General features: G+C 38.2%; 1 long non-coding RNA gene across 1 annotated transcript in view; it reads right to left on the reverse strand.

Annotated features, from left to right (window-relative positions):
* Nucleotides 1-432: 432 nt before the first annotated feature.
* The window catches only part of LOC105857759 (uncharacterized), a 30,125-nt gene continuing 6,827 nt past the window's right edge, over nt 433-23,730 (reverse strand). Inside the window, exons 3-5 of the long non-coding RNA XR_012921655.1 lie at nt 2,046-2,121; nt 1,196-1,315; nt 433-581 (exon numbers count right to left, since the gene is read on the reverse strand). This is a non-coding gene — a long non-coding RNA (uncharacterized LOC105857759). The remainder of the gene's footprint in view (nt 582-1,195; nt 1,316-2,045; nt 2,122-23,730) is intronic.

Consider the following 23,730-nt stretch of genomic DNA (forward strand, 5'->3'; position numbering starts at 1 on the left):
CTTGCATTTTCCTGGATAGAGCTGGAACCCATTCTACTAAGTGAAGTATCTCAAGAATGGAAAAACAAGTACTACATGTACTCACCAACAAATTGATGTTAATGGATAAACACCTACATGGACATATAGTAAAAACATTTATCAGGTGTCTGGCAGGTGGGAGGGGGGAGGAGGGGATGGATACATACAAACATAATGAGTGAGATGTGGAACGTTTGGGGGATGGTCATGCTTGAAATTCTGACTTGAGGGTGGAGGGGAGCATGGGCAATATATGTAACCTTAACATTTGTACCCTCATAATATGCTGAAATAAAAAGAAAGAAATAAAAAAAAAGAAATGGGCAATGGAAATGGACAGAAACTTTTCCAAAGAAGACAGAATAATGGCCTGCAAACATATAAAAAATGCTCAACATCTTTAATCATCAGAGAAATGCAAATCAAAACCACAATGAGATACCACCTAACCCCAGTGAGATTGGCCTATATTAAGAAATCCCAAAACAACAAATGCTGGTGAGGATGTGGAGAGACAGGAACACTCTTACACTGCTGGTGGGACTGCAAATTAGTGCAACCTTTGTGGAAAAGAATTTGGAGATACCTCAGTTAGAAACAGAAATACTATTCAACCCAGCAATAGCATTGTTGGGTATCTACTCAAAAGAGCATAAGACATTCTATTATAAAGACATCTGCACCCGAATGTTTATAGCAGCACAATTCACTATTGCACAGTCACGGAAACAACCCAAGTGTCTGTTAATTCATGAGTGGATAATTAAAATGTGGTATATGCTCACAATGGAATACTACTCAATCCTAAGGAATGACAGTGAGCTAGCACCGTTTTTGCTATCCTGGATTAAGCTTAAAACCATTATCCAAAGTGAGGCGACACAAGATATGGAAAATGGGCTCCACATCTACTCGCCAGCAATTTGGTACTGACTGATTAAAATTATGGTGCTCAAAGGGTGGTAATTTTCACCAGCGACTCGGTGGGGGGGTGGGGAAGCTACATTTTAGGAATGTGGTGAGCATTGTGGGTGGGAAGGGCATACCTCTAACCCTACTTAGAGGCAAAGGTATACAATGTAACCAAAAATGTCAAAAGAGAAAAACAACCAACAAAAACGTTTACTGGGAGGTGGGCAGGTGGGAGGGGGGGAGGGGAAGGGTGTGTACTTACGTAATGGGTGCGGTGCGCACCACCTGGGGGTTGGACACGCTTGAAGCTCTGACTTGGCTGGGTGGTGGGGTGGGGGGTGTAGCAAGGGCAGTATATGCAACCCTAACTATATTTGTACTCCTATAATATGATGAAATAAAAGGAAAAAAAGAATAATAATTTGTGCTGTAATCCCAGACTGCCATGGACAGACTGATTATCTGAATATGCTGGTCATTTGGATACAAATGTGACAGACTCCTGCTGATTTCATCCTGGCACGTGCAAGGGGCAAAGGGGCCCAGATGGAGACTGTTCAGCAGGTCGTTTTGCACGTATTTATTAAAGACTTGGATACGTTTTCCCAAAATTCTGTTGGATCTAGTTTTGATACCAAAATGGCTATGCAATCATCCAGTGGCTACATGAAATTTAGGCCTTTCAATTTGTAAGCATAAAATGACTCAGGTGACAGGTAAGTCCATTTTAAGAATTGTATACATTTCTTGAACTATTTTCACCATCATTACTTAGGTTTTTACTATTTAATACTGGTGTGTGGAATTATTGGTAATTGGCAAACTACCAACAAAAGAGTTGGCAGTTTAAACTGAGGTGCTTAGAACGATGAATATGCCATTGCAAAGTGAAGTGTTAGTAAAAGTGTAAAAACTTAAAGGAGAGAGCAGAAACTACATAGGGCTCCTTGACCCTTCATCCACATCTACAGAATAAAAGAATCAGTATGTGTAGGATTCAGAGGGGATCTGGGGAGAATTTCTTTAGACAGATTTGTTGGAGGGAAGGTGCCAATTTAATAACAAGCTCGGGAAAGAGTCTTTCATGAGAGGATGCAATGAGAATTACTTACCAGAGTGCTGGGTGCTGTAAACAGCCATCCCTCCCCTCAGAAGTGTAGGATAGGGCTGCATCATCTCTCAGTCTCACTGCCAAAAGGAAGTTTTCATGAGCTCACTCCAAGAGTGCAGGAGTGTGGTCTCACTCTCATGTGTGAAATCTCTAGGATGCGAATGGCAAGCTGCATGTTAGACATTAGCAGGATCAGGGTGGCTCCCTGGCTGGGCTGCATGTTCAGGTCTGACTGGGGTTAGGGAATGCACACAGATTATCTGTGAATCAGGTGCGGATGAGAGATAAGAGGGAAAGGTCCTGTTAAGAGGGCAGCCTAGACTGAAGGATGAGGGGACCCCAGGAGAGGAATGAGCTATGCTCTGGGACAGGAGATACTTTAATTTTAAAATAAATTCAGAATGTGAACTATTACATGGCTCTGGACATTTTGCTATCTGTATTGAGACTGTTACTTCCAAAGATAGGGAAAATCTAGCACTACCTAATAAAACAGACAGTGGGGAACAAAAAAGGTTGTTTTAAGATTTTATTCCCAAGAATGAGTTCTGTTTGTCCAATACTGCTCTGTAAATATGGAGCATTAAATGCTGGCATTGAATAATCAAGTATATTAAATTGTTTAGAAAAGTGATATATACTTTGAAGTGTATCATAGGAACAAACTTACACTATCTATTTAGAGCTTCAAATTTTAATTGCCATGGTACTTTCTCAAAAGTTTAAATATTGAACTCAGTAAGAGTTATATAAAGAAAATAATAATGTGACTAGTCGAAATAGACTAAATTAGTAAAATACAATTGAATTAAATATATGAACCAGTAATGTCCAAGAGAACTTGTTAATTTTCTATTTCTAATCAAACTTCCCTCCATATCTTCATAGATACCACCCTCTATCTCCAGTAACATCATACTTTTTATGTTTGCCCCCTTCTTGATATGATTATAGTATAATTACATCTGCTGAACATGTATTATGTCTAATATTTCAATTAGATATTGAGGTAGAACTTAGTTAGTATAAGTATCTCATAATGATAACCTCTTTTCCATTAGTGTCTTGGGATAATCTGCCACTGTGTACACTTTATATATATATTAATATAAATACACTGATAGCAAGATTAAGGCAATGTTTTATTTTTATGAAACATCTGCATCTTCTCAGTCACAGTTACTCGCATGCTCCTTATTTATTTAGCATTTTTAACTTTCCCAGATGATATTCATGGCAGTTTCAGTGTATTTTTCTAGTGATAAGTCCTAATATTTCAGCAACCTCATATTTGAGCACATTAATTACATCTTTGATTAATGGATGTTTTTATCATATTATGTTTCTTATGTTTGTTCAGTTGACATTTTCTTAATTTAGGAACAGAAAACAAAGTACTTCTGCTATTCTTGCTGATATAATTTCTTATTATTTTTTAACTGGCATGGAAGAACTTCTTTATATTATTAGGGGAAGAATCTACTATGAGCCATTATCTCTTAGCAGATTAGAATCAGGATTTGCACTGAGAAAGTGAAGTATACAAGTCCCCAAAAGAAACATAAAATAAAAGGTAGATATCCAAGAGACCAACAGAATATGAGATTTTATCAACCTAAAAGAAAGTCCTCTTAGGAAGGAAGAGACTACCAAAGTGCAGAGGAAGCATAGAAAGAAAACCAGGGCTCACTCTAGTGCAGGGCAGATTACAGCTTTTTAAGAAGATGACAGAAAAAGAAGGACATGGATGTTGGAAAAATATTATTGAAGAATTAATGAAATGTGGCTCATAAGATCATTATTTTATTGTATAACCCAATATTACTATATTAAAGACAGAAACAGGAGTTTGTAGGGTTTTGCCCTGAAGGAATGTGTGGACTCAATGGTTCACTTATAAGAGGCTACTATCATGGGAGAGTTCTCAAATCTCTGGTGGGGATGTTTTCCAGGAAGGCTTCTCAGTATCTCAAAATCTGTGAGCTTTCCTGTGTCTTGAAAGACAAGGCAAATATGGCCCACAGGATGGGAGCGGGAGACAATGAGTGCCCTTTGCCCAGAGATGCGCCCCAGTGGTTATAAACAACCTGTTTATTAGAGATGGGCTTCCTGCTCTCTCCTGTCTGTCTGCCTCTAAGTCCACGATAACTAATCAAAGATATATAGAGTCACTATACCTCTTTTGTTGTATCTTTGTTAATTGACAACTACCTCTTAAAACTTAGGAGTTAGCCCCCCGAAAGACTTTGTACCTGTTTATTCACCTAGATAGATTAGAAGCCCCTTGAGAGGACTTTTGACCCCAACCCACTACTTATATCCCCTAGCAACTGCATTCCCTGATATGCAAATATATTACCCTGACAACTGGTAATTGATGTCTGTGATTATAAAAACCTGTATGAATCTAACCATATTGCTGGTGTTATAGAGATACTCCAGTCTCCTAGGTACTCCCTGCTGTGTTATATCTGATCTTTCTCTGTGTCAATTCTTTTATTTTTCTCTGTTGCCTATGAATTTCCTTATCCTCTGTGGCGACCCCTATCTTAGGGACTTGACTCTGTGAGAAGTAGCTAATCTCCTTGCTGACCTGCCTTAAATACTCTCGTTCCACACATGGAGATCTTAAGTGATTTAGATATACAGATTATTGGTTTTAAAATTTAAGGGAAACTAATTTAAGCTTGTGAAAATATTCTATGAATAGTCATGATTTTAGAATCATCATCACTGTCGTCAATTTTAATGTTATAGGCAGAAGATTCATCATTTCAAAAGGAGATAGAGCTTTCACAGGGCAGAACGGGAGACTACAGGTTTGCTGCAATTGCCTAGGTAAGGCAGGCAGCAGGATCTGTAGCTGAAGGACACTATCCACTGCCGGTTTCGAGGGGCGCAATGGGATAATGGAAGGGGTATGGAGCAGGGTTCTTGTGGCTGTTCTAACATCAATGATCTAAAACACGAGCTGGGCAAATTACTTAACCTTTCTGAGCTTCAGCTGCACTTGGTGGAAAGTGACAGATTTGGTATAAATAATCTTTAAAATTCAATAATATTTAAAATTCAATAAAAATGCCTTTTGTAGTTTTGTAAGAAAATCTTGAAAATCTTTATTGAAGATATCATACATTTATAAGATCTTTTCTTAGAATCTTAAAAGTATAAGGAACCTGTGTAAAGAGCACGTGCACAATGGCACTGTATTCAGACCACATATGTTGTTTGTGTTTTCTGCTCTCATCAGATGAGAATGTTGCGCAGACCTGCAACTCTGGCATAAACTGTCACTTATATTCATGAAAATGGAGCATCTCACAGTGCTCCTGTCTTGTGCAATGTGGTGGGATTCAAGCTTAGCATAAATTCCTCTATCGAAAAAATTTCACATTAAGTACAAAAAGCGATGACTTGATACGCCATCCCCAACTTTAAATTCATGTGTGTGTGTTTATAGAGAATAAAATGTAATTTCTATTTATGTAACCTAAACATTTGTACCCCCATAATATGCTGAAATAAAAAATAAAAAAGAAAGGAAAAAAAGTAATTTCTATTACACACCTATTAGAAGAGCTGAAATTGAAAACACTGACAACCCCGCATGCTGAAGCGGGTAAAACCCGGTGAGTGATGTAATGTAAAGCCAAATGCTGCGAGAGTGCAGAGCAACAGGAACTGTCACTCCTTGCTGGTAGAATGCAAAATGGTACAGCCACTTGGGAAGACAATCTGAAAGTAAATTAAATATACTCTTACCATGCAATCCTGCAATGATGCTCTTTGATATTTACCCAAATGAGTTGAAAACTATGTCCATACCACAAACCTATACATAAAGTTTTGTAGCAGCTTTATTCATAATTGCCCAAACTTGGAAGCAACTAAGATGTCCTTCAGTAGTTGAATGGATTAACTGTAATATATCCATGCAATGAAATATTATTCAGTGTTTTAAAGGAAATGAGCTTGCAGGATACAAGATCAATACCCCAAAATCAATTGTATTTCTATATACTAGCAATGAATAACCCTAAAATAAAATTAAGAAAATAATTTTATTTATAGTAAGATCAACATACACCACATGATATTTTGGTTCAAAAACCTCCAATGATTTTCCTTCTTGTTTAGAGGACAATTCCAATGTTCGCATCATGTCCTATAAGGCTCAACAACGCTCTTACTCCAAGCCGCTTACCTGCCCTCACGGCCTTCCCTTGTCTCTCCTGTTCACTCTGCTTCTGTCTCACTTGATCTTTTCCGTTTTTCAAGTACGCGGGCGCCGCTCGAACCCTGCCGCCAGACGGACAGCCGCGGGCTGCTCCTCCCCGCGCCCGCCGGCCCCGCCAGTGCCAGCGGACTGCGAAGGCTCGTCACCGACAGGGGACAACACACCGCGCTACCTCCTTGCTCTTTGCCCCTCACGCTGCCGAGCGCGCGCAGCTTTTGTTTACTGTTCTGTAAGTTTCGCTTATAAATGTTCAAGCTTATGATGGAAAAGCAGTGTGAACAGGTAATGGACACCCTAACCATTCACATGGTTTTATCTGCTTAAGTGCGTATTTCCCAAGAACGAGATCATTCTTTTAAAGTATCACAATAAAATTACCGCATCAGGAAAAATTATGTTGATTCAATTCTATTATCTAATATTTAAATGACTCCGTCGTTCCAGTAACATTATTTATAGCTTTTTAATTTCCAATCCAAGATCCTATCAAGGATCAGACATTGAATTCTATTATGTCCCTGTGGTTACCTTTGACCTAGCACAGTTCCCTGGACTTCTTTTGTCTTTCATGTTATTAAAACTTTGTAGAATGTCTTTTAATTCCAATGTACTTCATTATTTCCTCATGATTAGAGTCCACTCAAACATTTTTGGCAGGAATATCACCTAAGTAACGTCTTCTTTTCCCGTCAGGGACACGTGATGTTGCCTAGCTGTATTTACCTTCTCCTCATTTTCTTGCTTGTTTATTTTCTTTCTCCTGTCAGAACATAAATTCCATGGACATATCTCTGTGTCTCCATGTTCACTCATTCTTCCCCAAATTTCCCAGCCGCTTCGTGAGGATCCGTTGCGTGCCTTGAACAGCGTGGAACAGCGGAACCCCACGGCGGCGGAGAGGCGGCCTGACGCGGCCCGTCAGAGCGGGGCACCGCGGAACCCACCCTGTTGACTGTCCGCACTTGGGCCCCGGCGGCCGGACGCGCCCCCCTCAGAGCAGGGCACCGGGGAACCCACCCTGCTGACCATCCGCACACGGGCCCCGGCGGCCGGACGCGGCCCCTCAGAGCGGGGTACCGGGGAACCCACACTGCTGACCGTCCGCACACGGGCCCCCGCGGCCGGACGCGCCCCCCTCAGAGCAGGGCACCGGGGAACCCACACTGCTGACCGTCCGCACACGGGCCCCCGCGGCCGGACGCGCCCCCCTCAGAGCAGGGCACCGGGGAACCCACACTGCTGACCGTCCGCACACGGGCCCCGCGGCCGGACGCCGGCGAGTCCCGCCCCGCGCGCCTCTGGGGCTGTGTGCGGCTGGGTACGGAGACAGCGCAGGCTCGTGGTGACGGCGGCGCGCCAGAGCGGCTCCCGTGCGGCGTGGAGCCACGCGACGGCGAGGACTGCGGCGCTCCCGAGCCGCAGTAAGTCACAGGGACGACTGTGCTCTTTCTTTTCATTCAAACAGAACAAACTCGTATAAAAAGTTGAGACAGGAGACATTTCCGGAAGGAATATCAAAGGCCAACACTCGCCTGGCGTGGCCGCGACGCCTTGTGTCCCGGCCCTGCGAGGTGAGGGCAGGCGGCGGCGCCGGAGGCGGTGGAGTGGCGCCTCTGCGTTAGATTCTGTCGGGGCAGCCGGGACCTCGCTGCTGAAGGCGGTTTCTTGAAAAGGGTTTCTAGGCAAGTTATCAACTCCTCTGGGACACAACTAAAGCAGTTCTGAGAGGAAAGTTGATCTCCGTAAATGCCTATAACCAAAAGTCAAAAAGATCACAAATAGACAATCTAACGAAACGACTCAAGGAGCTGGAAAAAGAACAGACTAGCCCCAAACCCAGCAGAAGAAGTGAAATAAACAAGTTCAAATCAGAACTAAACGAAATTGAAAACAGGGAAGCTATTCAGGAGATTAATAAAACAAAAAGTTGGTTCTTTGAAAAAATAAACAAAATTGACACACCACTGGCTAAGCTAGCGAAAAGCAGAAAAGAGAAATCTCTAATAAGCTCCATCAGGAACAAAAAAGGAGATGTCACAACTGATCCCAAAGAGATACAAGATACAATTTATGAGTACTACAAAAATCTTTATGCACACAAACTGGAAAATCTGGAGGAAATGGACAAATTTCTAGAAACACACAGCCTCCCTAGGCCCAACCAGGAAGAAATAGATTCCCTGAACAGACCAATCTCAAGAGCTGAAATAGAAACAGCAATTAAAAATCTCCCTAAAAAGAAAAGTCCCGGTCCTGATGGCTTCACACCCGAATTTTACCACACTTACAAAGAAGAACTAGTACCTATCTTGCAGAAACTATTCCACAACATCGAGAAGAACGGAAACCTCCCCGACACCTTTTATGAAGCGAATATTACTCTGATACCAAAACCAGGAAAGGATGCAACAAAAAAAGAACACTACAGACCAATATCCCTAATGAATATAGATGCAAAAATTTTCAACAAAATCTTAGCTAACCGAATCCAGATGCTTATCAAAAAAATAATCCATCACGACCAAGTGGGCTTCATCCTAGGGATGCAGGGATGGTTCAACATACGTAAATCTATAAATGCAATTCACCACATAAACAGAAGCAAAAACAAAGACCACATGATTCTCTCAATAGATGCAGAAAAAGCTTTTGACAAAATTCAACACCCTTTCATGATACGAACACTTAAGAAAATAGGCATAGCAGGGACATACCTAAAACTGATACAAGACACATATGACATACCCCCCCCCCCAAAAAAAAAACGGGTGTCTAGGGTTGCCGGCATAGTCCGTTCCTTCTTTTCGGCACAAATGGCCTTGGAGCGCCCATGTCCTCACGGCACGGTGAACCTGGGTAGACCGCTCAATGTCAGGGCCTTGCCACTTGAACTTGGCCAATCCAGCTTCAGTGAGATGAAATTCTGCAGCTCGTTCTTTTGCGTGAACTCCCTTGGCTCTGGGTCTTCCGAGGCCTCGCGCCCTCGCGTTTCCGTCGGCTGCTTCTCCATCTGTCTGGGAGACCAGCCCCAGCGCAGAGATGCCGCGGGAAAGGAATCGCTTACGCCATGCAAGTCTGTTCACATGCACAGAAGGAACTAGTTCTTGAATTATTAAAGTACTTAATTATAAATTATCTATATGGGGAGGCTTGGGAGCACAGTCGTAAGTATGAATGCCTGTAAACCTATTTATCCATTGTACAGTATATCCTACTATTCTAACACATTACATTCTAAATGTACACATAAAAGTTTTTAAAAATGAGTTAATAAGTAAATATAGATAGTAATATTTTCTTTCCACACCTGAATGACATGCTTTGCCTTTTCCTGTGGGTGTATAAATTTCCATTTTGAAGATTGCTGTTTTTATTTATCCTTGAGCAGAGAAGTGGTGGTGTCTTGGGTGTCCATAGGGGTCTCTTCACTAATCAGAATTTTGGGAGGGGCCCCAGAATTCTTAGCTGGGTTTGGACAATAATATCTTGTCTTATGCTTATAAATAGACCTTCCTAAGAGGCCCCTAAATGTCACTCAAAGTTGACAGTATTTAAGATAAAGATGCTCCAGATCTCAATTTTTTACTTCTAGATGTTTAGCCAGGAAATTTCTTTCGTTCTTGGAAAATGGTAAATTCTCAGGAGACAGCCCTTCCAGACCAGGCTTTAAATGATGCAGCCCAGAATGTTGCTAGGAATCTGAATCATCTAGCATGCCTTTGAAAATCAGTCCCATAATTATGTGAAAGGCTCCTTTAATTAAATCCATGTTTCAGGATGCTTAATCCAAACTGAAACATTCCAAAAGTGTACTTACCGAAAATAACATATTGTGACCGTTTGAAACCCTGTTGCTTTAAATCAGCTACACTATAGTGGGTCCTTTAGTGTCGGGGTCTTTGTCCCCAATTCAAAGTCTCATTTAAGAAGGATGGCTTCCATAAAGTGCAGTATCAATTCACATTCTTGTTTCTTTACAAAAAAATTTTTTGGTATACCAAATCCATATGAACTCTCCTTTTCTTATAAAATTTCATAAATATGTTTGTCTTCAAATCTTTAGTAGTGTACATTTTTAATATTTGATTTTTATTTTTAAAGTCATCCTTCACTATAGTCCTGTGATTTAGGTCAAGGTTGAATAAAAGAATCACCTATCAAGTTGTAATAACCAAGGCTTTCAGAAAGGTTAGTTGTCTTCCCTTGTGAAACATAGGTTTCCTGGGAAAGTAGGATTTTGCTTCATCTCTTGAATCATGTGTTCTCAGTATTCCCAAAGTTACCTATGGTGGTTGAGTGCTTCATAAATGTATGATGTCACTTGTTTAAATTAAGGAGATAGGGTCTTAATATTTTTCTAAACAATTCAGAATTTTTCAGACGTAAGCTTAACACTTTGAGACTTCAGAAAGCCATCAGTGATACACTGTTTATTTCAAAGGAGTATAGAGCTCCTAAGGGGAAGAAAAGCTCAGTCAGTATGTTTGGCAAAAGTTATTGGAGAACATTTAAAAGATTTTAGAAATAATTGCTGCTCAATTTTTTATTTGGGACACGTTGTCATTTTCCTTGTAAGTCTGTGAGTGATTTAAAAGGTCCTTTTAGTCCATCTCATTAGACAGAAATTGTTGACTCTATAAACAAGACATTTTAAAAGATGATGTCTAGAGATTCATAAGCAGGAAAAAAGCACCATGCATTGAAAGTGTGCACACACACCCCACGCACACCTTTCGTGCAGAGCTCGTGACTGCAGTCGCTGGGCTCTGCCCTGGTGTGCAGCGTGCAACTGCAGAGTTTCCTAAGCATCTCAGGTGCCTTCTACACACTTGATCGTCTCCAGCTGTCCATCGTTGTTGGCAGGGCGTCCTTTGGAAGGTCTGCTCTACTCAGGAGGTGATCTGGTGCCAGTCTCTCACAGAGAAAGAGACAAAAAAAAAGTCTGTAATTTAAATAAAATATAGTGGTATAATAAAATTGGCATGGAGGCAAAATGCCCTGAAAATCTCAATATCCTGAACAAAATTCCGTTTCCGAAGAAGAGAGCTTTCCCAAAACACTTTAAAAGCTCTTACTCAATGATAAAGCTTCTCCAGGAAACATACCTTCCTTTACCCTCAGTCAGAAGTTACTTGGGTTATTATGTCAGGAAAACATCTCAGAGGCATGCATTTTTTAAATTAAAAACTGGCTTTGCTTAAAGTAAAAAGACAGAAATGGTCTTGGATTATATTTTCCATAGAGGCACCTGCTTTGGGTGCAACCACACATAGAAGGATTTTGGCATAGTAACTTGTCCAACCCATTCAAGGGATGATATTTTGGATACTGCTCATGGCACATTTTAAAGGCAGTTTTTAGTGTTCTGTCTAGACTTATGTTCTGAGGTCAGCATACAGCCTTAGGAGGCTGCTTGTTGGTTGAAATAAGAGAGGAGACAAGGAAATTCAAATTAAAGCCTCACTCTTCTTAGTGAGGCTGTGCCTGAGGCTGCAGGGCTTTTGGGGAGAGCACTGTTTTAAGAGGCAAATATGTCAATATCAGCCAAAGGAACTGTCTTCAGTGCCAATATTATCCTTGCATCCTTATAATGCATTTTAAATTCTAGAATTATTATGTGTATTATTATATGCCAAGAACATTACCTTTGATGAATGAAACATATGATGACTTGAGTCATTTGAGAAAATCATCACAATTATTCTTGTGTGTGAAATATATGTATATATTTCTTCTGGCAATGTTAAACATCTTTTTAGTCTAGCTATTATTTGATTGACTAATATTGAGAACAACCTTATAAAATGTGTCACTTTATGGGATATTTCAAATACTAAAGAGAATTGTGCCCGCTGATACATGGTGTCCTGTCATTTGGTAACTGTTTGAGAAACACTTAGAAGGTCACCCGCACCAGAGATGGGCTCTACCTGAGTGGGTATATCCAACACATGGTTTTTCTTTCATTTTTTTTTTTTTTTTAGGGATTGAATTATTTATTGTATATTTACCTGCTTTAATACAAGTAGTGACTATTAAACAGTTATTAGGTGCCAGGCAGTGCTATACATTATCTTTCATTTTTAATGATTTTTTTTTATTTTAGCGTATTATGGGGGTACAAGTGTTAAGGTTACGTATCTTGCTCATGCCCCACCCCTTGAGTTAGAGCCCCAAACGTTGCAATCTTCATAAACATCTTATGTGGGAATTCTCAGCCCCATTTCACAGGTGGGGAAACCAAGGCTAAGCAGCACAGCAGCTTCTGTGAGATTCTTAATCCAAGCCCTACAGATTTTAACATGAACAGCAAAATCTAAATGAAAAATTTTCATGTCTTTGAGAACCATTCAATAGAAGTTGTTTCCCTGATATTTAAAATAAACATTGATCATTGTATGCTATATTATATAAAAAGTAAAGTACTCATCATGTGCTTTACTGTTTTTCCAGTTTAGTCCTTACTCCAGCCCCATTTTACATATGAGTATACTAAGGTACGAGTTATTAAGTAACGTGGCCAAGAACACTCAGCTACAAAATGCTGGGTCAAGACTTAAATACTCAACTCTGACTCCAGAACTCATGTTTTTAAATCATGGTTTTATGCTGCTTTTATGCTTTTTATTTTTCCTTTGATATTAACCCCAATGTCCAAAAAGCTTATATTCCTTTAAATCAGGTGTTTTTTAAAAATCTCTAAAAGGGTATGAAAAATTATATGTGCATATAGACACAGGTTTATATATTTCTTCTAGAAATAAGTTCCATAAGGTTTTCAAGCTTATCTGTGACTGAAAATGGTTAAGAACCTTGAGAGAGCAGTATTTTAGTAAGTAGTGAAGAATGACTCCACTGCTCTGAATAATTGGATACGTCATTAGACCTTTTAAGAATATGTAATGTATATGAAAACTACATGTTGATCTGTGCATAAGAAAAATGTATGGTTTGTGGTTACTTATATTTTTACCAATAACATTCCATAAATTGTTGCAATTATGGTGTTCTTCAAATTTTAGATTTAGTTTATGTCACCTTAGAAACCAGAAAGAACTGCTGTGTTCCAAATTATAAGTGATTGAAAATATGTACTTTATGTTTGGAATGTTACTCAGAAAACATATTTTCTTCCTCTTGTATACACTAACATAACGAGAAAACATGACATTCTTGTGGGGTGAGGCATAACAATGCACAAAGAGGAAACTGATGAAACCAAAGGAAAATAATTGTTAAATCGTGACTGCCCCTGTGATAAGCCAGATGTGTCAAAAGTAGTTAGTATTTTTCTGTAACAAAAATTAGGGAGGAAATAAAATTAATGTCATAAGATATGTAGCAATGATCCTAATTGATGTTTATTAAGAGTAATAAAATGTTTTTAAGAATTAGGTCAATCTATAGCTGGCTTTATATTTCTTGTTCTAATCAACTTGTAAGTACAAGATTTATTCTTTTTCACTGAGATCATAATCCTGTCTCTCTCCTATACCTTAAAATTCTCTTTTCATCTCAGTATATTAACATGATCAAATCTTTCTCATCTTATAACCGTCTTCTCAATGCATTTTCAATGTATTGACCTCTCTTTCCTTCCTTTCATATCCAATATAAGTCTAACTCATTACTTCAATGTTCTTGCTAGGGTTGTAGACACTCCCCAATACTACCTTCTATTGTCAATTTTCAGACATCAACTTAAATAGTGACTGAGACACATGATACTATTAAATATGCTCTTAAAATTCTCTATTTTGTTTCTGTAGCACTGCTTCAAGTTTTCTCGTGGCTACATCTTAGTCTCTGTCATGGGTTCCTTTTCTTTTCCAACTCTTTAAATGCTGGTGGTCCCCAGGGCTCTGTAGTTAACCTTTGTTTGTCTTTTCTCATTCTATATCCCCCTCTCCTGCCCTCACATATTATTCTGAACCTTGGTTTCAACTACCACCTAAATCATGAAAATATTTATATAGGGGATCATTTCATAAAGATAAAGGGGAAAATTCACCAACAGAATATGAAAGTATCAAATATTTATGTACCTAATAACATGAAGGAAAAACTGATAGAACTGCAAGCAGAAATAGACAAATATACAATTTCAGTTGCCGATTTTCTTACCTCTTTCTCAGTAATTGCTTGAAGAAGTAGGCAGAATATTAGTACTGTGTTTCTTCAAAAATAAGACCTACCCATAAAATAAGCCCTAGCAGGATTTCTAAGCATGTGCGCGATATAAGCCCTAACCTGAAAATAAGACCTAGTGACGGGCATGGCTACACAGCGCATCTGCACAACCTGTGCCTTTTGTGGCAGAGCAGTAAAGACGAGGAGCAGCCCTTCTCATCCGCCCCATGAGAGCTCTATGGCTCGACAGGAGAGATTGGGGCCAATGGTTCTAAAGGAAATAGAGTCGAAAGACATTCAGGATGGAATTTGGGGTTTGGAGAGTTATGATGATGTTCCAGAAGAAGACGACTTAACTATATTTGAATCAATGTAGATTGTTGCACCATACTTAAAAAAATAACACATCCCCTGAAAATAAGCCGTAGGGTGTCTTCTTGAGGAAAAATAAATATAAGACTCTGTCTTATTTTTGGGGAAACATGGTATATAGAAAACTTCAACCAGGTGGATCTTGACATTGTCATTTATGAAACATTTATAAATCTATATCTATGTAAAAAATTGAATTCATAATTCAAAAGTTCTCCCCCCACATAAACTTCAGGGCTTCACTGATCAATACTACCATATATTTAGGAAGAAATTGTACCAACTGTACATATACTGTTTTAGGAAATGGAGGAATCAGGAACACTCCCTAACTCATTTTATGAGTTCAGCATCACTCTGGGTCCAAAACTAGATATTGAAAGTACAGAAAACTTCAGGCAAATACCCTTCTAAGCTTTGATGTAAATATTATTAATAAAATAAAATCATACCTGGTAACATAACAAGAGGACAATACATCATGATCATGTGGGGTCTTATTTCAAGAATCTAAGGTTCATTAGCCTTTGAAAATCAATCAATAAATTCACTATATTATGAGCATTGAGGAGAAAGTCATATGACCATATCAATCAATACTACTTGGAATTGACAAAATTCAACACCCATTTATTTAACAATTTTCAGCAAATTAAGGATATAAAGGAACTTTCTCAGCCTAAAAAAATAAAAAGGTGTCTATGAAAAACTTAAAACTAGCATCATACTTAATCAAAGACTGAATGTTTTTCCTTAAGATCAGAAAGTGGCATGTAGGTTTGCTCTCAAGACTTTTATTAAACATTGCACCATGGCCTGTAATAAAGCAGGCTAAAGAAAAGGAAAAGACATACAACTTGGAAAGGATGATGACATAGCTAACCCAAAGGAATCTACAAAAAAGCTACTAAAACTGTTAAACACATTTAGCAGAGTGGCACAATATAAAGCTGAAATTCCAAAAATCCAAACAGTATATTTTTATATGTTAGTAATGGACAAATGGAAAATGAAATTTTAAAATTACCACTTAAGCATATAAAATATAACATACTTATGGATAAATACAACAGCATATGTGTAAGAACTGTATACCAAAATTATATACCAAAAAATTCTAAGAGAAATACCTAAATATATATTGCAATATACCATGCCCATGAATCGGAAGGCTCAACATTGTTAAAATGTTAGTTCTCTTCAAATTGATCTTCAAAATTGATTTTATGCAAATCTGATCAAAATTCCAGTAGAATTTTAAAAATGTAAATTGACAGTATGATTCTAACATTTATGTGGAAATATAAAAGAACTAGAATAGACAAAACAATTTTGAAAATGAAGGACAAAGTTGGGAGACACACTGTTTGATTTCAAGACTTATAAAATTATACTTATTAAAAAAGAGTAGTATTAGTTTTAGGATAGTTATGTAGATCAATAGAAGAGAAGAGTAATTTTAAAAAGAGACCTTCCAACATATGCTTATTTTTATAAAATATTCTAATGTAATTCAAAGAGGAAAATAATAATCCTTTCAACTAATGATGCTGAAACTGAACATACCTTTTGGAAAAATAATTAATTGTAGTTCTTACCTCATACCATACTCAAAAGTTACTAAAAAATGGATAATATATCTAAATGTATAATCTGCAGATTTAACTTCTTTTCTTTTTTTAAACCTCATTTCAAAATGCAAAGCCTTTCTGAATATGGGCCAGTCTTGAGTATGATCAACCTTAGCTGGTCTTAGAAGAGACTATAGGTGAAGCCATTACTTTTAAGGCTGGGTCATAAAATATATGACATCTACTTTCTGGATCTTTCTCTCAAGATGTTTGAACTCAGTCACCATATTGCAGGAAAGCCCAGGCTACAAGGGCGGGCCACATATAAGTGTTCTGCCCAAAACCCAGCTAAGACCCCAGCTGATAGACAATATCAACCACTAGACATGTGGGTGAACCCACCTTCAGGTGGTGTCAGCTCCCAGCCTCCCAGCTGCCCCAGCTGACACTGAGAGGAGCAGAGACAAGCAGTGTTCTCCAAGCCCAGCTAAAATTGCAAATTCATAAGCCAAATAAACGTGGTTGTTGTTTTAAGCCACTAAATTGTGGTATACTTTGTTATGCAGCAATAGACAACTAGAACAATACAAAAGCTAACTCATAAAACTTTTAAAATAAAATATAGGAAAATTATTTATAGTTAAAGTTAGACAAAGATTTCTTAAAGGAACATCAAAAGCGTAATTTATAAAAAAGAAATACTGGTCAATTAGCCATCAGCAAAATTAAAGAATTTCTGTTCTTCTAAAGACTCTGGAAAGAAAATAAAAAGGCACTTTGTAATACATATATTTGACCAAGTATTGGTATACAGAACATATAATGAGCTCCTATATCTTAATAATATGAAATTAAATATGTATTTAAATATAGGCAAAAGATTTGCACATTTTATGAAAGGAGATATATAAAGCACAACAAGCATATAAAAAGATGTTCAATGTCACTAATTGGTCATTAGGAAAATGCATATTTAAACATTAGTGAGATGACAGTATACATGCACTGCAATGGTTAAAATTAACTAGGCTGACATTACCAAAAGTTTGCTAGTATATGGAATACCTGGAACTTTACATTTTTAGTGGGAATGTAAAATTGTGTGACCCCTTTGGAAAACAATCTGGGAGTTTTTAATATATTAATAGTTGTGCAATCCATTTGGGAAAGAGTTTGCTGTTTTTTATATCGTTTTTATATAACACTTACCAAAAGATTCAACAATTCCATTTGTAGGTATTTATCCAAAGGAAAGTAAATCACACACCCATACAAGTATTTGTACTAGTTGTTTTTCAGACAGCCATATAAGATGATGCATTCTAAATTCTATTCTTAACACCTTAGTTAATCAACAATTTTAATTAGATTTACGATTCTTTTCCTTTCTAAAAAGATACACCCAGAGGAGCCCATGGTCATGGGCTTATTCCTGCACTTTCTTTACTGTACAGTGGACAGATGTCCTCACGGTCCCATGCTATGCTTTGTGGCATTACATGCCAGCAGATCATTCTGTAAGCCATTAAATAGTGATAGTGGACAGGCAATATAGAGAAGGCAAGGATATAATAAAGGTATAAACTGTGTCCAGGGATTATCATTGACAAAATTGTGAAATTTCCCTTTGCCTTACTTTACACAGTTTCTTTATTTTGCATATTCAGTGTCTCTAAACTGTTCAGGTGCCAGGGAATCCAGGCTGCTATTGGAAGCAGATTCTCAAAAACTTTCTATTTGAGAACACTTAAAATTACATATTATAAAGTTATCACTCTCTCATCTTTCTCCAGTCTTCTTTCCTTAGTGGCCTCATCTCATGTAGCTGTTAAGGAGGAAGATGACATGATACATTTTAGACTAAATATAAATGACAACAAAGTTCTAAATGTGTCACCTTTCTTGGAGTATTTTCCTTTTAATCAACCAAGACAGTCACTACTTCTTTTTTTTAACATCAGTGACTCAACATTATCTTAACATATTTTCTAGATATTAAAGAAAGTACATTTTTATGTGCAGGGACTTTTACAAAATTTTAATTTACATCACATATGTAACTTCACATGCTTATAGGGATATTCCTGGATATGTATAAATAAAAATTTCACCATAATATACTATATATATAATAAATGCACCAATAGAATCAACTCTTTATAATGCAGCTTTCTAAAATGTAGATGAAGGCATTCTCTTTATTATTAATATTTACAAGGAATTGGTAAGGATGAATGAGAGTAGTATTTTATTTTCTCCAGAGAATATCTACATATTATTATAATAAAAATTTTATATTCCTTTTCAATAAAATGGTCTGGAATATGGTTTCTACCCCTTACAACAGCCCAATCTCTTGAGTATATCCTTCTACTGTAAACCTCACTTAAAGAAGCAATTTTACATAGTTCATGGACCAGAATTTCTGCAGAGATTTGTGAGAAACTCTTATAAAAGGCAAAAAAGTCAAATTAATTCCAAATGTTTTACGCCTCAGTTACTGTTTACCTTGCATTTTTATTCATTACTGAGAAGAAATGGCTGTGTATACATAAAAAGTAGTTCTTAAGTGTCTAAATTCTAAAATGTCATATGTGCATTGTAACTGCTGACAGGTTAGTCTAATGGCATTTCGAATTATATTTTTATTACATACAATTAGGAAGGACTGCTTAAGTTTACTTTTCATTAGTATGCAGTTAGGCATTTTATGTTGTTCATTGTTATTATATGTAACAATGTTTTACTTTTCTGGGATAGAGATGATCTCTTCTACCAAGATGAAAATTATAAATGACTGTTTCCACAAAATTAGTAATTTTATCTGGTTTTAGAAATACTGGAGAAAAGCAGCAGCTATGCTCAGTTAAGAAGTCTTTTAAGATGAATAATTTGCAGAATAAATCTTTACAAAACCAGAATCTTCAAAAAGAGAGTCTCAGATCAAAAGAATTATGCATACTGTTTCTAGCTTGATAGTACACAAAAACCTCATATGAGACTGATTTCAGAGATAAAATGAACAAAATTCATTCATTTCTTCCTCTCTATCAAGCCCCCCTGTTTTCTTCTGAATTATAATAACAACTTTCTGAATAAATTTCCAATATATGATTTTCCCAGTCTCTGATATTTTACTGCATCTAGAATGATCTTTCTTAAAGGCAAATCTGATATGGCACTTAACCTATAACATGTCGTGCAATAGCACTTGACAACCTATATCCACGATCCCCGAACTTAGGTAGCCATCAGAATCATAAGAGAAATTAATAAATAGCATAGATTTATGAAGTCTGGATTGGGGCCTAGAAATCTGCATTTTTAACCATTTCTTGCATGATAATAATCAATAATTTCCCAGGTGATTTGGGGGTCACTCTCTGTCCCTGATGTAGGAAAGAGTGATCCATGAAATAGAGTAAGTTCCTCGGCTGGTGCCCCAGGCCTTTCACTAGGCAGCTCCGGATTGTCTTTCCCTCCTCCCTCCACCTTAATCCCAAGAACCTGGTGCCCCAGCCACGTCGAAGTGACTTTTAAGTTTCCTTAACTGTATATGAAAGCACTTTTGTCTCCATCGATATTGTTTCCTCTGCCTGGCTTGCCCTCTCCACGATACCTACCCACCTCAGAAAATCTATATTTTAAGACTCTGTTCAAGTATCAAAGCTTCCAGAAATCCTTCCTGTATTTCTCCAAGCAGGAGGGAGCATTTTAGCTTGGACATACCCCCATTATAACACCACAATTTGAAAGTTCACAAGTCACAGAAACAAAAGTCTACAAGGCCAGGATGCTAACATAAATAACGTAATAAAATAAATAATTGAGAAAGTAAAGACTGTGGCAAACAGGAAAGTTTAGGTCTTATCTAAATACAGCAGTTGCTGATTGACCTCGTTGATCATTACCATGAAGGACAATGGGCATAAGTTTGCCAGTTCATTATTTTTATGAGAAAATTCCCTCCCCTCCACACTCATGCATACACACGTAAGAAAGCTCATGCGCTCTAAGCTGACAATGGTGTTCCTCCAAAGGCACCATCCATGCTTCTCTATTTGTGTCCTGTGCCTCAAAATGTTGCCCTGTACATACTGTATCTATGAGATCCTCCACTTTGGCAAATAGGAGGGACAAACAGCCAATTAGATTGAGGGGAAGAAAGTGAGGTCAAGGTATTTACTCTCCTGGTCTCCCTTTTACCTGCATATACTGGCTATGTTCTTATACTAAAGCCCAAAGCTTCTGCTGGGCAATGCTCTCTACATGCCTCTCTGGGCTCCAGAAACAACTTCCTCTGGCTATTCTGAAAGCCCTTTTCCAGGCTTGGTCACCATATTAGTCAGGGTTCTCCAGAGAGACAGACCAATAAGATAGATAGGTAGATAAATGAGGGGGAATTTATTGGGAGAATTGATTATAGAAGGTGAGAAGTCTCATGATAGGCTGTCTACAAGCTAGAGACCAGGGAGGCCAGTAGCATGGCTCAGTCCAAATCCAAAGGTCTCAGAACCAGGGAAAGTGATGGTGTAACTCTCAGCCCAAGGCCGAAGGCCTGAAATTCCAGAGGAATGCTGGTGCAAGCCCCAGACTTCAAAGGCCAAAGAATCTGGTGTTCTCAAGTCCAAAAGCAGGAGAAGAAGGATGACCCAGATTCAGAAAAGAGAGAGAGAATTTGCCTTTCCTCTGCCTTTTTGTTCTATCCTGGCCCCAGCCAACTGGATGGTGTCTGCCCGTACTGGGGCAGATCTTCTCACTCACCCCACTGACTCACATGCCAATCTTCTAGGATACACCCTCAGAGATGCACCCAGAAATAATGCTTTGCCAACTCTCTAGATATCCCTTAATCCAGTTAAGTTGACTCCTAAAATTAACCATCATAAATCCATCCCCTGTCCCCTTGACACCCATATTCATCTCCTTAAACAATACTCAATCTCCAAATAAAGACAATGATAAGGTAATAATTCCACCTATCATTCTAATGTGATACAATTATTTTGCATACAACTGAAAATCCATTAATCTCTTCCCTGGAAGAGGAGGTAAAGTCCTCCAGTGATCTTTGCTCTTCTGATAGCTCCCAACTTAAATACTAAATACTGGATGTAAAATTGACGATACTTAAATGCCGATATTAAGTCCATAAATCTTATGTTACGTGATAAATGAATGAGAGAGGAATGAAAACAATGATTATTTGCTTGCTATACATATATATTCATGTAAGAATATTTTTAACAAAATAAGGAGGAAATACTTGTGACAATTACAATCCTCATTTCTGTATCTGGTCATGTAGTCATAGCTAGTATTTATAACTATCTTTTCCTACTACCCAAGCTGTATTTTCTTTGCCTTCAGCAATTACCTCAGCTGGTCATACTTCTTTACCTGGAGTGATAACCCAAACCTTCATTCCCTGAGGGTCTGAGCCATTTGTAGTCCTGCCTGGACTGGGTTGTTGTAATTTTTCAGTATAATGTCATCAATGTAAAGAACCAGCATGATATCTTGTGAAAGGGAAAAGTGATCAAGATCTCTGCAAACTAAATCATGACATGGTGCTGGAGAGCTGATTGAGGTAGGACAGTGAAAGTGTATTGTTGGCCTTGCCAGCTGAAAGCAAACTGCTTCTGGTGGGCCTTATGGATAGGTATGGGGAGGGGGGCGGGCAGCATTTGCTAAATCAACAACTGCATACCAAGTACCAGGAGGTGAGTTAATTTGCTCAAGCAATGAAACCATATTTGGTACAGTACTTACAACTGTCACCACTTAGTTATGATTTCAATAATCCACTATCATTCTCTTGAACCCATATGTCTTTTGCAGAGGCCAAATAAGGACTTGAATGGGGTTGAGGCGGGAATCACTACCCCTGTATCTTTCAAGTCCTTGATGGTGGCATTAATCTCTGCAATCATTCCATGAATGTGGAACTGATTTTGATTTACTATTTTCCTAAGTAAATATAGCTCTAATGGTTCCCATTTGGCCTTTTCCACCATAATAATAGGGAATCAATGTGGGGATTCTGCCAACTGCTAAGTATGCCTAGAAGTGGGGAAAAACCAGAGAATGGTTCAGGGACCCACTGTAAGTGGACCTGAGCTACACCTCCATTTACAACCTGATATCTATAAGCCCCTACTCTGACTGATGGGCTACAGCGATGCTTTGGGTCTTCTGGAATCAGCGTCAGTTCAGAGCCAGTATCCAGCAGTCCACAAAAGGTCTGATTATTTCATTTTCTACAATGCACAGTTACCCTGGTAAAGGTTGTAGGGCCCCTTGGGAAAGGTTGGGAGAAAGAGTAATAGTAAAAATTTTAGGTAGTATACCAGGGTCCTTCCTCAAGGGGACATGTCCTCCATTTCATTCTAGAACTTCTGGGTCTGTAAACTGCATTAAGACTAGGAATTGATTGAGAAGTCATGATTCTCTGTTTTTTATTTTTATTTATTATTTTAATTTTAGCATTTTATGGGGGTACAAGTGTTAAGATGACATATATTGCCTATGCCCCCCTTCCCCCTCAAGTAAGAGCTTCAAGTGTGTCCATCCCACAAACGTTGCATATCTTACTCATTTGGTTGTATACAGCCATCCCCTCCTCCCCCCTCCTACCCTCCCGACATCCAATAAATGTTACTCCTATATGTCTACTTAGGTGTTGATCCGTTAATACCAATTTGCTGGTGAGTACATGTGGTGCTGGTTTTTCCATTCTTGAGATACTTCACTTAGTAGAATGGGTTCCAGCTCTATCCAGGAATATATAAGAGGTGCTATATCACCATTGTTTCTAAAAACTGAGTAGCATTCCATGCTATACATATACCACATTTTATTAATCCACTCATGAATTGATGGGCACTTGGGTTGTTTCCACAACTTTGCAATTGTGAATTGTGCTGCTATAAACATTCGAGTGCAGGTGTCTTTTTCATAAAGTGACTTTTATTCTTTTGGGTAGATGCCCAATAGTGGAATTGCTGGATCAAATGGTAGATCTACTTGTATCGCTTTGAGGTATCTCCATATGGCTTTCCACAGAGGTTGAACTAGTTTGCAGTCCCACCAGCAGTGTAGGAGTGTTCCTATCTCTCCGTATCCACGACAACGTTTATTGTTTTGGGACTTTTTGATAAAGGCCATTCTCACTGAAGTTAAGTGATATATCATTGTGGTTTTGATTTGCATTTCCCTGATGATTAGAGATGTTGAGCATTTTTTCATATGTTTGTTGGCCATTATTCTATCTTCTTTTGAGAAGTTTATGTTCGTGTCCTATGCCCACATTTTGATAGGGTTGTTTGATTTTTTCTTGCTGATTTTTCTGAGTTCTAAATAGATTCTAGTTATCA

The sequence above is a fragment of the Microcebus murinus genome, chromosome 11, assembly GCF_040939455.1.
Source record: "Microcebus murinus isolate Inina chromosome 11, M.murinus_Inina_mat1.0, whole genome shotgun sequence".
Lineage (NCBI taxonomy): Eukaryota > Metazoa > Chordata > Mammalia > Primates > Cheirogaleidae > Microcebus > Microcebus murinus.